Raw genomic sequence first — 13,804 nt, 5'->3', positions numbered from 1 at the left:
GATTCAAATCTAATTCAACTTGATCATAGATCAAGTGAATGGCTTTGCATTAAGGATATGTTGCTTCCTAATCAAGCAAAGAACCTAAATAAATACAAGATCATTTCTCTTCTTCTTTTGGCATGGCAAGTTGTAGGAGCTTGATTCACTAATCAAGATCTCTAACTTGTGTTGTTGCCTACATTATTATTGACCGGCCTCAGATAGTTGTGACTTCTACATAAGTCAAATTACGATTGCTTAACATAGCGCTAAATTGCCTTATGGCACACTAATACTAACACTAACCATTAACCATTAACATTTAATTCCTGCACTTTACATTTATGCAATTTACTATTCTTGTACATATTATTCATTTGCTTTTGCCCTTTGCTCATTTGAGCACATGTTTATGTTAATGCAATTTGCCTTTTGCTCACTTAAGCACATAATTGTGTATATATTATTGTGCTTGTGCTTTTGTTTTGATTGTTGTGGACCAAATGCAAAAATGGACAAAAAGGACTTAGATTCTAGGACATTTCCTATGCAAAATGGAGTAAAAAGGCCTTAATGTTGAAGATGGATTAGTTGGATCAAATGTCTAAACTCACTCTTGTCCATTCTTGATTTACTTCATGGAACTTTTTGATGTGTGTGCTTTTGTGCTAGGGATTCCTATTTGAGCCAAATTGAAGAACCATTGTCATGTGCTTCAAAAGAGAGAGATACAAGAGCCATTGGAAGATTCCTAAGAGCTTTGCTTGCTTGATTGATTGCTTGAGTATATACCTATTTGCTTGCTTATTCCAAAGGATGGGAGCTACTTGGATCATCAATATGATCTCAAGAAAGGAACTCCATTTGTGGTCTTGTTTCTTATCCTTCATCTCTTGTATGATTATGACTTTAGCCATTCTTCTTCTTCCCTCCACTCTAACCCAAGCCAAAACTTTTGTGCAAACATTAACACTTGTTTTCAAACATTAGAAACCTAAGCATTATGCTTTTGATTTTCAAACTTTCTTTTCATAACACTTATTTTGAATTGAATCTTTAAGTCAACTTTGACCATATTTTTGTAAATACTTTTCATTAGTAAATATAACGCATTCAAATGCTTTTGTGGTTTCAATGGCCACTTTCTTATCAAAAACTTTTCATAACCTTTAGCTATTAGGTTTGAGTTATCCTTGAGGTAGATGTAATACTCACCTATATCCTTAGTGATGAACAATGAGTCTTCCATGCTTATTATAGGGTTAACCCCTCACTAGCATGTTGAAGATATCCTCACATGGTGGATTTGTGGTTTTAGATTGAGTTTTCTCCCTTGGATAACAAAAGACCTCAAGGCTTTTGGACCAATCAATTCACCAACTTGTTTTGAAATTTTTACCCCGAACTACGAGGTTTTGATCCTAATCTTTTTTAAGATGGTACGTAGGTAATGGGTTTATCCATTCCAACACAAAATTGTAAATAAACTGTATATTCTCTTCTCATCTCCCCAATCATGTTTGCACAAACAAATTTTCACAAAAATACCAATCTTATAACAAGTGTGAAAAGGGCTCCCTAGGAGTACCTAGGATGTTTTGGGTGCTTAACACCTTCCCATTGCATAACCAACCCCCTTACCCCGATCTCTGACATTTTTATTAGTTTTTGATTCGATAAAACTTCTCGGTTTTTGTTCGCTTTCTAACCTTTCCTTTGGATAAATAGAAGTGCGGTGGCGACTCGACTTGTATGGTTTACTTTGATTTAGTCAATAAATCTAAAGGTAACAAATACCCCGCTACACCCACACTTGAGGAGTATGCCTATCTTGTGGGTATACCTATCCTGGATCAGTTGTCGTTCAGTGGCTTAGAGAAGGTTCCTACTTCTAAAGAGATTGTTGATCTGTTGCATATAGATGAATCTCTGGTTGATGCTCATATGACTACCAAAGGTGGAATTCAAGGTCTCCCTTCTGAGTTCCTCATTTCTCAAGCTACTTTATATGGGAAGGCCATGAGTGAGGACGCCTTTGAAGCCATATTTGTACTTCTCATCTATGGGCTAGTGTTATTCCCCAACATCGACAAATTTGTGGATGTGAACGCTATTAGGATTTTCTCTACTCTTAATCCCGTTCCGACTCTGTTGGGTGACACTTACTTTTCTTTGCATATGAGGAATGTAAAGGGTGGTGGTACCATTGTGTGTTGTTTGCCTCTATTGTACAAGTGGTTTATTTCGCACTTGCCACAGACGGTCGCCTTCAAGGAGAACAAAGGATGTTTATGGTGGTCCACGAGGCTTATGTCTCTCACTAATGATGATACCTTTTGGTACAACTGTGTATATGATGGTGTGCAGATTATCGACTCTTGTGGTGAATTCTCCAATGTTCCTCTTCTTGGTACATGTGGTGGGATTAACTACAACCCTATTTTGGCACGTTGTCAGCTTGGGTTCCCCTTAAAGTATAAACCTAATAACATTCTGTTAGAAGGTGTGTTCTTTCAGGAGGTTAAAGATCCCCAAGGCTTGAAGGGCAGGATGGTTCGCGCTTGGCGCAAGATCCGTAGGAAGGGAAGGAAAGAGCTTGGTCCAAAGAAGTGTATAGCTTTGGAACCCTATACCTTGTGGGTTAGGAGGAGAGATTCCGAGTACCTTGTGCCTTATGAGTATCCGAGACCTACACCTTTGGTTGTGGCTGGGCCATCAACCCTCCCTGACCAAGGAGTAGAGGAGTTGAGAGATGAAGACCGTTCGCGTGCCTGGTTCCGTGAACGAGAGGAGCTACTTCAGCAGCTTAGAGAGAAAGATGCTTTGATAGAGTTTCTTGAGCATCAGGTTATTGATGAGCATGATGATGTGGTGACTTCTCTTCTTCCTCAGTCTTCCAAGTTTTGGAAGAGAAAGTACGATCGACTCGCCAAAGAGAAGGCGGATATGGAAGCAGCCTATGAGAGAGAGGTGAAGAGGCTTCGTGCAACTTATCTTCCAGTCTCCAGAGCTTTAGACGATTGTTTCTAGGGTTCCATAGGATGTTCATTTTCCTTCTCTCTTGTATTGTATTTGGTTACCAAGACTGTACTTCTTTGGTGTAAAAATGTTTTCCAAATATTATTGATATAAGATTACCATATATGTCTAAATGATTAATATTTTCAATATTTGCAAATAGGACTCTAAAGTTCCTCTGATAAATAAAATAAATCATATGCACAAGCATTGCATGCATCATGTGCATAAGCAGGTTTTGCTCCAGGCTTCTTGTTCAGTGGTCTAACTCTGTGTTCTTCATTTATTTTGGAGACAAGCTGACTCACCGGTACTACACTCGAGCCAACACTTCAAGACTGATGGATCACCTAGAGTAAGAGAACCGAGAACTCAAGGAAGAAGTGGCCAGATTGACTGCCCTGATGGAGTCTTTCATGGCCGCCCAAAGCCAGTCGTCTCCAACGCCTTCAACTCCTCCACAGAGGACAGTCATCTCTAAGATTGCCTCTTCAATAGTGCCTGCTGCCAGTGCCCACTTTGCGCCAACTGCTATGCCAGCCGGGTTTCCCCAGGGGATGCCCGCAAACTTTGTTCCTGAGGGTCTTGCCCCAACGTTTGCTTCTCTGTCGGCATCTAGCCCGGTCCTCGCCGTTCCACCTCCGGTCGTGCATACTATGCCAAGAGTAGACGACACCATCTACCACTCTGAGCCGTCTGAGGGCCCAGACATTTATGAAAAGATGGATGCTATGAATGATCAGTTTTTTAAGCTCCGCAAGGAACTCAAAACTCTCAGAGGAAAGGACCTCTTTGGCAAGTCTACTGCTAAACTCTGCCTAGTTCTGAATGTCAAAATCCCTGTAAAGTTCAAAGTACCTGACTTTGAAAAGTACAAGGGAAATACTTGCCCTCTCAGCCATCTAGTTATGTATGTGAGGAAGATGTCGACTCAGACCGACAACGATCAGCTCCTCATTCATTATTTCTAGGACAGCTTGTTCGGTGCTGCCCTGAGATGGTATATGGGCTTGGATAGCGCGAACATCCGATCCTTCAATGACCTCGGCGAAGCTTTCGTCAAGAAATACAAGTATAATGTGGATATGGCTCCAGATAGGGATCAATTGAGAGCCATGTCCCAGAAGGACAAGGAAACTTTCAAGGAGTACGCCTAGAGGTGGCGAGAGCTAACTGCACAGATTGTGCCTCCGTTGGAAGAAAAAGAAATGACCAAGATCTTCCTGAAGACCTTGAGCTCATTTTATTATGAGTGGATGATTGTCAACGCTCATTTTGACTTCACCGAGATGTAGAACATGGGGATGCGTTTGGAGGAAGGAGTCAGGGAAGGGCGTCTGACTAGAGACGAAGGCTCTTCTGCCAAACGATATGGGGCGTTTGGAAAGAAGAAAGATGGTGAGGCACATGTTGTGACCTCCCATGTCAAACCCAGAAGACCCTCTGTAAGGAGGAAGACCGTGCGGCCAATCAGTGATCAACATCAGGTGGCTCACATAGCACCTGTTTTTAGAGATAACCAGCACTATCAGCATAATAATAACCAACAATAGCAACACCAACAATATCAACAACAACAACACCGTCCTCAACAGCAGGCCTACCAGCCTCGGAGCAATAATCAGACCAGTACAAGCTATGAGAGGAAAAGGGTCACTTTTGATCCTATTCCTATGACCTACGCAGAGCTATATCCCTATTTGATAGAGAGAAAACTGATCACTCCATGCGACCCATCGACTATACCTACCAACCCTCAGTGGTGGTATAAGCCCGAGTTACATTGTGTTTATCATTCCGGTGCCCCCGGACATGACGTGGAAAATTGCTACCCGCTGAAGACCAAGGTTCAAGACCTTGTGAGAAGTGGTATCTTGTGTTTCGAGGACGTAGGTTCCAATGTGAAGAAGAACCCATTGCCCGAGCATGGGAAATTGCTGTCAACATGGTCCAGGGCTGCCCTGGTAAATATAAGGTCAAATATGTCAGCCATATTCGACAATCGTTGGTCGAGATGCCTATAGTGTTGTGTGAATACAGCCACTATGAGCACGACCATGACAGATGCCGTGTTTGCACTGTCAATTAGAGGGGATGTCGCCAAGTCCGTAAAGACATCCAAGAAATGCTGGATGAAGGTGTAATTGAAATACTTCAGAATCGCGATGTAGATGATGAAGTCAATGTGATATCTCCAGTGTTTCGGATCCCAGAGCCTATTGTCATCCGATATGATGGCAACAAACAGAAGGCTTCTCCCTCTTTGATAATTAAACCAGTTGGCCCTGTGCCATACGCTTCTGATAAGGCTGTCCCCTATCGTTACAATGTTGTGGCATTGGAAGATGGGAAGGAGGTGCCCCCGCCCTCTACCTCTGTTGTTAATATCGCTGATGTCAGCGGCCTGACCCGCAGTGGTCGTGTTTTCTCAGCTCCGCCGAAACCTCAGGCTGACACCAGAAGGGCTGATATTGCTGGTTATGCTGTGCGCTCGGTTGGAAATGCTGTTGTTGCTCCGAATCCGGCACTTGCCGCTAATAAACCTGCCACCGCTGTAAGAACTCCTGTCTCTGCTAGCCAGAATGGCACAATGAAAGAAGACTGTGATGAGATGATGAGGCTCATCAAGAGGAGTGAATACAATTTGTAGATCAACTTCTACAAACACCGTCAAAGATCTTTGTGCTATCTTTGTTAATGAATTCAGAACCACATTATGAAGCTCTGCAGAAGGTGTTGGATGTGGAGTATGTAGATCATGATGTCACAATAGAACAATTCGATAGTATTGTTGCAAACATTACCTCTTGTAACAATTTGAGTTTTTATGATGCTGATCTCCCCGAGGAGGGAAGAGACCACAATTTAGCACTTCACATATCTATGAGCTGCAAAGATGATGCCATGTCTAATGTGCTGGTAGACACTAGATCACCACTGAATGTGTTGCCAAAGTCCACTCTGGCCAGATTGTCATACCAGGGGCCTCCCATGAGGCAGAGTGGAGTAGTGGTAAAAGCTTTTGATGGATCCCGCAAAACTATGATTGGAGAGGTTGAACTCCCAGTCAAGATTGGACCAAGTGATTTCCAGATCACTTTTCAGGTCATGGATATCCACCCATCATATAGTTGTCTGTTGGGCAGACCATGGATTCACGAGGCAGACGCCGTGACATCCACCCTACACCAGAAATTGAAATTTGTCAAGAACAAAAAGCTGGTGGTGGTAAGGGAGAGAAGGCTCTCCTGGTTAGCCATTTGTCTTCCTTTTCTTACATAGACACTAAGGATGAAGTTGGGACGCCGTTCCAAGCTTTATCTATTGCTGAGCCTTCTAAGAAAGGAACTTCTTCATTTGCATCCTACAATGAGGCGAAGTTGGCCATTGAGCATGGCACAACTACTGGTTTAGGACAAATGATCAAGATAGAAGATAATAAATCTCGGGCTGGCATATGGTATTCTTCTGGCGCTTTCAACAAGCGTGGGCTGTTTCAGAGTGGTGGTTTCATCCACACCGTCCAAGACGAGGAAGCTGTTGCTATTGTGGAAGAGGATGCAGAGGAAGATTCTGTTAACTTTGTCATCCCTGGATGGGTCTGCAATAACTGGGTCGCTGTTGATGTTCCAACAGTCGTCCATAAGTCAACATAATGTTCGCTGTTTGTTTAAAAAACCCTTCTCCCATGCCAAGAGGAGGAGTGATGACATTGTTGGCTCATAAATACAATGATATTTCATTCAATAAATTCATATTAAATGTTTGTTTTTCCAAATTATTTTCACTTTTTGCTTTTTGCATAAAATTGGTGATCACATAAAACCTTAAAAAATAGAATAAAATCAATCTTTTCATTTGCATAATGATTTGCCTTGTTTGAATTCTAAAATCTCTTTATATCTAAAATCATTATGCAGGTTGATCAAACCCATTGAACATAATGATCCAACACCATCTCCCAACTTTGAGTTCCCTGTATTTGAGGCCGAAGAAGATGATGTTGAAGAGATTCCTGATGAGATTACCCATCTACTTGAGCATAAAGAGAAGATCATTCAGCCACATCTTGAGAATCTGGAAACAATCTACTTGGGGTCTGAGGATTGTGTGCGAGAAGTGAATATTAGGGCACTTCTGGAAGAATCTGTGAAGAAGGGGTTGATTGAGTTGCTACGAGAATATGTCGACGTTTTTGCCTGGTCCTATGAAGACATGCCTGGTCTAGATACTGATATCGTGCAACATTTCCTGCCGTTGAAGCCTGAGTGTGTGCCTGTAAAGCAGAAGCTCAGAAGAACTCATCCTGATATGGCAGTGAAGATTAAAGAGGAAGTTCATAAGCAAATTGATGCAAGGTTTCTGGTGACTTCTACATATCCTCAATGGGTGGCCAATATTGTGCCCGTGCCTAAGAAAGATGGAAAAGTCCGAATGTGTATGGACTATAGAGAAATGAACAAAGCTAGTCCGAAAGATGATTTTCCTCTACCACACATTGATATGTTGGTAGATAATACAACTAAAATCAATGTCTTCTCATTTATGGACAGATTTTCCAGATATAACCAAATTAAAATGGCACCCGAGGATATGGAGAAGACAACATTCATCACACCTTGGGGAACATTCTGTTATCGAGTGATGCCCTTCGGTTTGAAGAATGTTGGAGCCACGTATCAACGAGCTATGACTACCTTGTTTCATGATATGATGCACAAGAAGATCGAGGTATATGTTGATGATATGATTGCAAAGTCGAGAACGGAAGTTGAACATGTAGAGCACTTGTTGAAGCTTTTTCAGCGTTTGAGGAAGTATAAGCTTCGTCTGAATCCTAACAAGTGTACATTTGGAGTCCGTTGAGGCAAGTTATTGGGCTTTATCATCAGTGAGAGAGGTATTGAAGTTGATCCTGCCAAGGTCAAAGCAATACAAGAGATGCCTGCGCCCAAAACTGAGAAGCAAGTCTGAGGTTTTCTTGGCCGCTTGAATTACATTTCCCGATTTATATCCCACATGACTGCCACATGTGCGCCGATATTCAAGCTCCTCCGGAAAGATCAACGTCATGATTGGACCGAGGATTGCCAGAAAGCCTTTGACAATATTAAAGAGTATCAGTCCGAGCCTCCGATTCTGTCTCCGCCTGTGGAAGGGAGACCCTTAATTATGTATCTGACAGTTCTTGAAGACTCAATGGGTTGTGTCCTTGGTCAGCAAGATGAATCAGGGAAGAAAGAATACGCCATCTACTACCTGAGTAAGAAGTTCACTGATTGTGAGTCTCGTTACTCAATGCTTGAGAAAACATGTTGTGCTTTGGCTTGGGCTGTTAAACGCTTACGCCAGTATATGTTGAATCATACGACTTGGTTGATATCCAAAATGGATCCAATCAAGTATATCTTTGAGAAGCCTGCTTTAACTAGGAGGATTGCCCGTTGGCAGATGCTGTTGTCTGAGTATGATATTGAGTATTGAGTTCAGAAAGCTATTAAAGCTAGTATCTTGGCTGACCACTTGGCACATCAACCAATCGAGGATTATCAATCAGTTCAGTATGACTTCCCAGATGAGGAGATTCTGTATTTGAAAATGAAAGATTGCGATGAACCTATGCTCGATGAAGGGCCAGAGCCTGGTTCCCGATGGAGCATGGTATTTGATGGTGCTGTAAATCAATATGGAAATGGTATTGGGGCAGTGATCATTACCCCTCAGGGCACACATTTTCCTTTTACAGCAAGGCTAACTTTCAAATGCATGAATAATATGGAGGAGTATGAGGCATGTATTATGGGATTGGAAGAATGTATTGATCTTAGGATCAAGCATCTTGATGTTTATGGTGATTCGCCCCTTGTTGTTAATCAGATTAAGGGTGAATTGGAGACGAATCAGCTTGGCCTCATCCCATATAGAGATTACGCGAGGATGATTTCAACGTTCTTTACTGAAGTTGATTTCCGTCATATCCCTCGCGATGAGAATCGGATGGCAGATGCCCTTGCTACGCTTGCTTCGATGATTATGGTGAGACTCTGGAATGAGGTTCCCAATATCACTGTGATGCGCTTGGATAGACCAGCTCATGTATTTGCAGTAGAGGAGGTGAAGGATGATAAGCCATGGTATTATGACATCAAGTGTTTTCTCCAAAGTCAGATTTACCCGCCTGGGGCATCTGTGAAGGATAAGAAGACTTTGAGGAGATTATCTGGTAGTTTCTACCTCAATGGCGATGTGCTTTATAAGAGGAATTTTGACATGGTTCTGCTTAGATGCGTGGATAGACACGAAGCAAACCTGTTAATGACTGAAGTCCATGAGGGTTCATTTGGTACTCATTCCAATGGACATGCCATGGCAAGAAAGATGTTGAGAGCAGGATACTATTGGCTGACAATGGAGTCTGACTGTTGCAAATATGTGAAGAAATTCCACAAGTGTCAAATTTATACGGACAAGATTCATATTCCCCCGACACTTCTGAATGTGATTTCATCACCATGGCCTTTCTCTATGTGGGGAATTGACATGATTGGCATGATAGAGCCAAAAGCGTCCAATGGTAACAGGTTTATTCTCGTAGCAATTGATTATTTCACCAAGTGGGTTAAAGCGACATCGTATGCAAACGTGACCCGACAGGTGGTTGTGAAGTTTATCAAGAATCAACTCATATGCCGTTATGGTGTGCCAGACAAGATCATTACTGATAATGGATCTAACTTGAACAACAAGATGATGAAAGAGTTGTGCATTGAGTTCAAGATAGCACATCATAATTCTTCTCCTTATAGACCTAAGATGAATGGGGATGTTGAAGCTGCTAATAAGAACATTAAGAAGATTATCCAGAAGATGGTTGTTACGTACAAGGATTGGCATGAGATATTGCCATTTTCTTTGCATGGATATTGTACATCTGTCCGCACTTCAGCAGGGGCAACCCCTTTCTCCCTTGTATATGGCATGGAGGCCGTACTCCCAGTAGAGGTGGAGATCCCATTAATGAGAGTCTTGATGGAAGCCAAGTTGACTGATGTTGAATGGGTCCAAAGTCGTTATGACCAATTGAACTTAATAGAAGAGAAGAGATTGACTGCCATGTGCCATGGTCAGTTATATCAGCAGAGAATGAAGAAAGCCTTTGATAAGAAGGTCAAACCTCGTGTGTTTCGAGAAGGTGACCTCGTGCTCAAGAAAATTTTGTCTTTCACGCCCGATTCCAAGGGCAAGTGGACTCCAAACTATGAAGGTCCATATGTTGTTAAGAGAGCCTTTTCAGGCGGTGCTTCGATACTTACAACCATGGATGGGGAGGATTTCACTTGTCCTGTGAATTCAGATGCAGTCAAGAAATACTTCGCCTAAAATAAAAACAGAATAGGTCGCTAAGTTGAAAACCCGAAAGGGCGGCTTAGGCAAAAATGAGCGTCTCGGTGGATCGAAAACCCGAAAGGGCGATCCAGGCAAAAGTTAGAGACATAAAAGAAAAATATATATCCCGCTAGATTGAATACCGCACCCTGGGGCAGTCTAGGCAAAAATTAGGGATTTGGCAAGTAACTGCATCCTGACAAGACTTTGCTTTTCAACCGTCATCTGTCAGAATCTCGCTCAGTCATCGTCAACTGAAGCTTCAAATACATCGAATTCAGAGTTGGTGGAGAAATGGTCATTATGTTCAATATAGCCCGTTTCTAATATATATCACCAATTTCAAATTTGTAAAGATCCATGGAGTCTTGCCATTTGCAGACTGCCATTCCATCAAATAAATTTGAGCCTTTATCCAATTCTTTGCACTCTTATTTGTTTCTATTTAACAAATGTTTGCATGTTTTAATTGATAAATATCATTGTTTTAAAAATAATAAAGTTTTTTCATAAATTGTTTTTAAACAAAGTGAACATTCACAATGACAAAAAAGATAATTGGGACATCTTCAGTGCTCTCCCAAGGATAGTATGATCTCTAAAAGGGTAAGACATTTGTTCATATTCCCAGCATACCGGTATCCTTTTCATTTATCTTTCAGGTTGTCTCCTCCGCGAGCACAGAAGAAAGTTGTACATCCCACCAAATCCCTAGAGAGTCTGGAGTTTTGGATGTGGCCTCAATCTTCTAATTCCCCAGAGAGTCTGAGACGAGCGTTTGTGTTATCAATTATATGGTTGTCATCCCTGGGTTTGGATAGACCTAAAATCCCTTATAAATTGATAAATTGATATGTTGTCTTTTTGAGAAAGTTGGTATTCCCTCATTGGGCTTCTCCCTCAAATGAGCAGGGAATCCCCGACATGAGAGGAATTCTCAACATTGGATTTGTAGCTTCTCCCATGTGGACTCTTCTACATTAATCTCCAGCAATCTGTAGTTTGCTCATCCTCAGCGGGGCTGATCCCACTTTAGTACCCGGTTCAGTTATCAGCGGTGCTTCCCTAGGGAAATTGTCTGATCATAGCCCATTTGTTGATTCCTCCTGAGCAGAGTGGGTGATGAAAATATTTATCTATCCATCCCCAGTGGAGTGATTGGTTCTCCTCTCCCTGCAGAGATCATTGTTTCCTGGTATCTGTTGCCCCATCAGATTGGATGTCCTCCAGTGGGCCTGGCTTTCTCTTTCGAGATGTAGCACCGGATGTTTGTCCGTTGATCCCTGGACTTGTTTGTGTTAGATGTGTCTGATTGTCAGCATTCATCATACATACATCACGCATATACATGCATAATTATAACATTCATATTTTCATGTTGCATTCTTTTCCATATATCTTTGTTGTTGTCTCCTGCTATTTGGTGATACATAGTTCCCCAAGCAGATGTTTGTGTCTGATCTCTCCACTTAGAGTCAACCCCATAGGCGGAAAACGTCGACCCTTTCTTCCATATTCCCCACTGAGTTATGTCCTCGTGGATGAATGTTATTTCAGTTTCCTTCCTAAATATGTATTGGGATGGAATTACTCCCCCTAAGTTATATCCTCATTGGGTTGAGTCTTGTTTCGTTGTGTCTCTCTAGCTTGTTCCTAGATTGACTGCCTTTGTTATTTCCCCTGCGCTTCCCCGTAGTTTAGATGAATGATTGCTCAGTAACTAGTAATTGTCCATCTTCTCCTCGACGGAGTTCTGTGGCCTTCTACCCAGTAACCGGTAGTTATAAGTCATATTTCTGTGGTTTTTCTACCCTCATACCGGTAGTTGTAAACCCCATTTTTATCCCCTTGCAGAGTTAACCCTTGATTTTGTTCATCCTAACCGATGACGGTTACTCTCTTCTGTGGTTTTCTACCCAGTGACCGGTAGATGTAATCCCCTATTTGTTGGTTATCTTTATCCAATATTCGGTATTGATAATCCTTCATTTTGAGTATATCTCCCAGTAACCGGTGATATATCTCCCGGATCATTGGTTGTGTCAATGTATCCCCAGCGAGACATCTCTCATTCACCTCTTATTGGTAATGTTTGTTTCTCCCCTTTTGATTGGTCATCATTTTGTACCTAGTATTCGGTATCCCGATGTCCTTTCTTTTCAGTCGATTTATCCTTTGTTAACCCAGAAACCGGTAGTGGATAATCATCCATGCGAGTATGTCATCTACGTTTTGACGGTAATAGATAATATATCTCATGCGCTCTTCAGTCGAAGTCTTTTTCTTCCCCAGTCGAGTAAGATTCGTATTTCATTATGAAATCGAATGTCCATCCTGTAATCGAGTTTTCTTTTTCAGCCCTCCTTGCGGATGATGAGAGTCTTGGATGTTCCCAATTCACGCCTTGGTTGGTCACCTATTATATACCCAGTAGTTCGGTATCCCTGGTGTTCTTTCCTTTCTGCTCCCTATTATGACTTTTGTCCCCTGTGGAGTCAGATTTCCCTGAGTTGAAATATACATTCTTAGGTCTTCCTCATATTTTTGGATGATTGATATCTCTCACCCTTATACCGGTCTTAGATATTCATTCTCCCCGAGCATGTTGTTCTTTCACCCTTATACCGGTGTTTTGACCACATGTCTCCTTGAGCTTATTACCCAGTAACCGGTAATACCTCATTTGTTGTTTCCTCAGCTGAGTCCTTTGTGGACATTTCCAGCTTGAGTCCCTTTGGTGGGTTTTTCCCCATCTGAGTCCGGATTTTTATCCGAAGTATCCTTTATGGATAATTTTGCTGTATTGGCATATTCCCCAATACATGCATCTTTGCGTCAGCTCGAGTCTCTCCATTAATTTATTTTCGTGGAATCCCTCTCGTGTCTCTCAGCAAGTTCTAAGTCGTGACCTGCTCACACGTTTTATCCCTTTACTCCCCAGAGTCTCTGTCCCATTTATGAGTGTATTACTCATGTGGATTTTCAGTTTCTCCTGATTTCTTTTTTCCTTTGTGGACACATATCCCCACAGAGTGTTACCTTTTGCATACATACATTTGCATCATGAGGTCTCTTAGGGACCAAAATTCGTCTCTTTGTTATTATTTAAGCCCATTCTACCTCGTCGAGACGAAGATTTTAACCTTCACTTCTCCGGCTAGAATGACCTTAAATAAGGGCATTTGTAAGACCCCAATTTTGACCCTAAGATCCCTCATGGCATTATAACATTGCATTTGCATTTGCCTCAAGGATCATAGCATCTTGGCTCCTAACCTTGGGTGGGAACACTTCTGAGTTGGTATGAGATCACCAAGCATGCTTAAATTGTATATTATTGCTTTTATTATTTTGTTTACTAACCAAGAACACAAAAATATGCCACTAACATCTTTTGTTTGTAGTTTGAACAGTCACA

The sequence above is a fragment of the Lathyrus oleraceus genome, chromosome 4, assembly GCF_024323335.1.
Source record: "Lathyrus oleraceus cultivar Zhongwan6 chromosome 4, CAAS_Psat_ZW6_1.0, whole genome shotgun sequence".
Lineage (NCBI taxonomy): Eukaryota > Viridiplantae > Streptophyta > Magnoliopsida > Fabales > Fabaceae > Lathyrus > Lathyrus oleraceus.
This window is presented reverse-complemented; position numbering follows the sequence as displayed.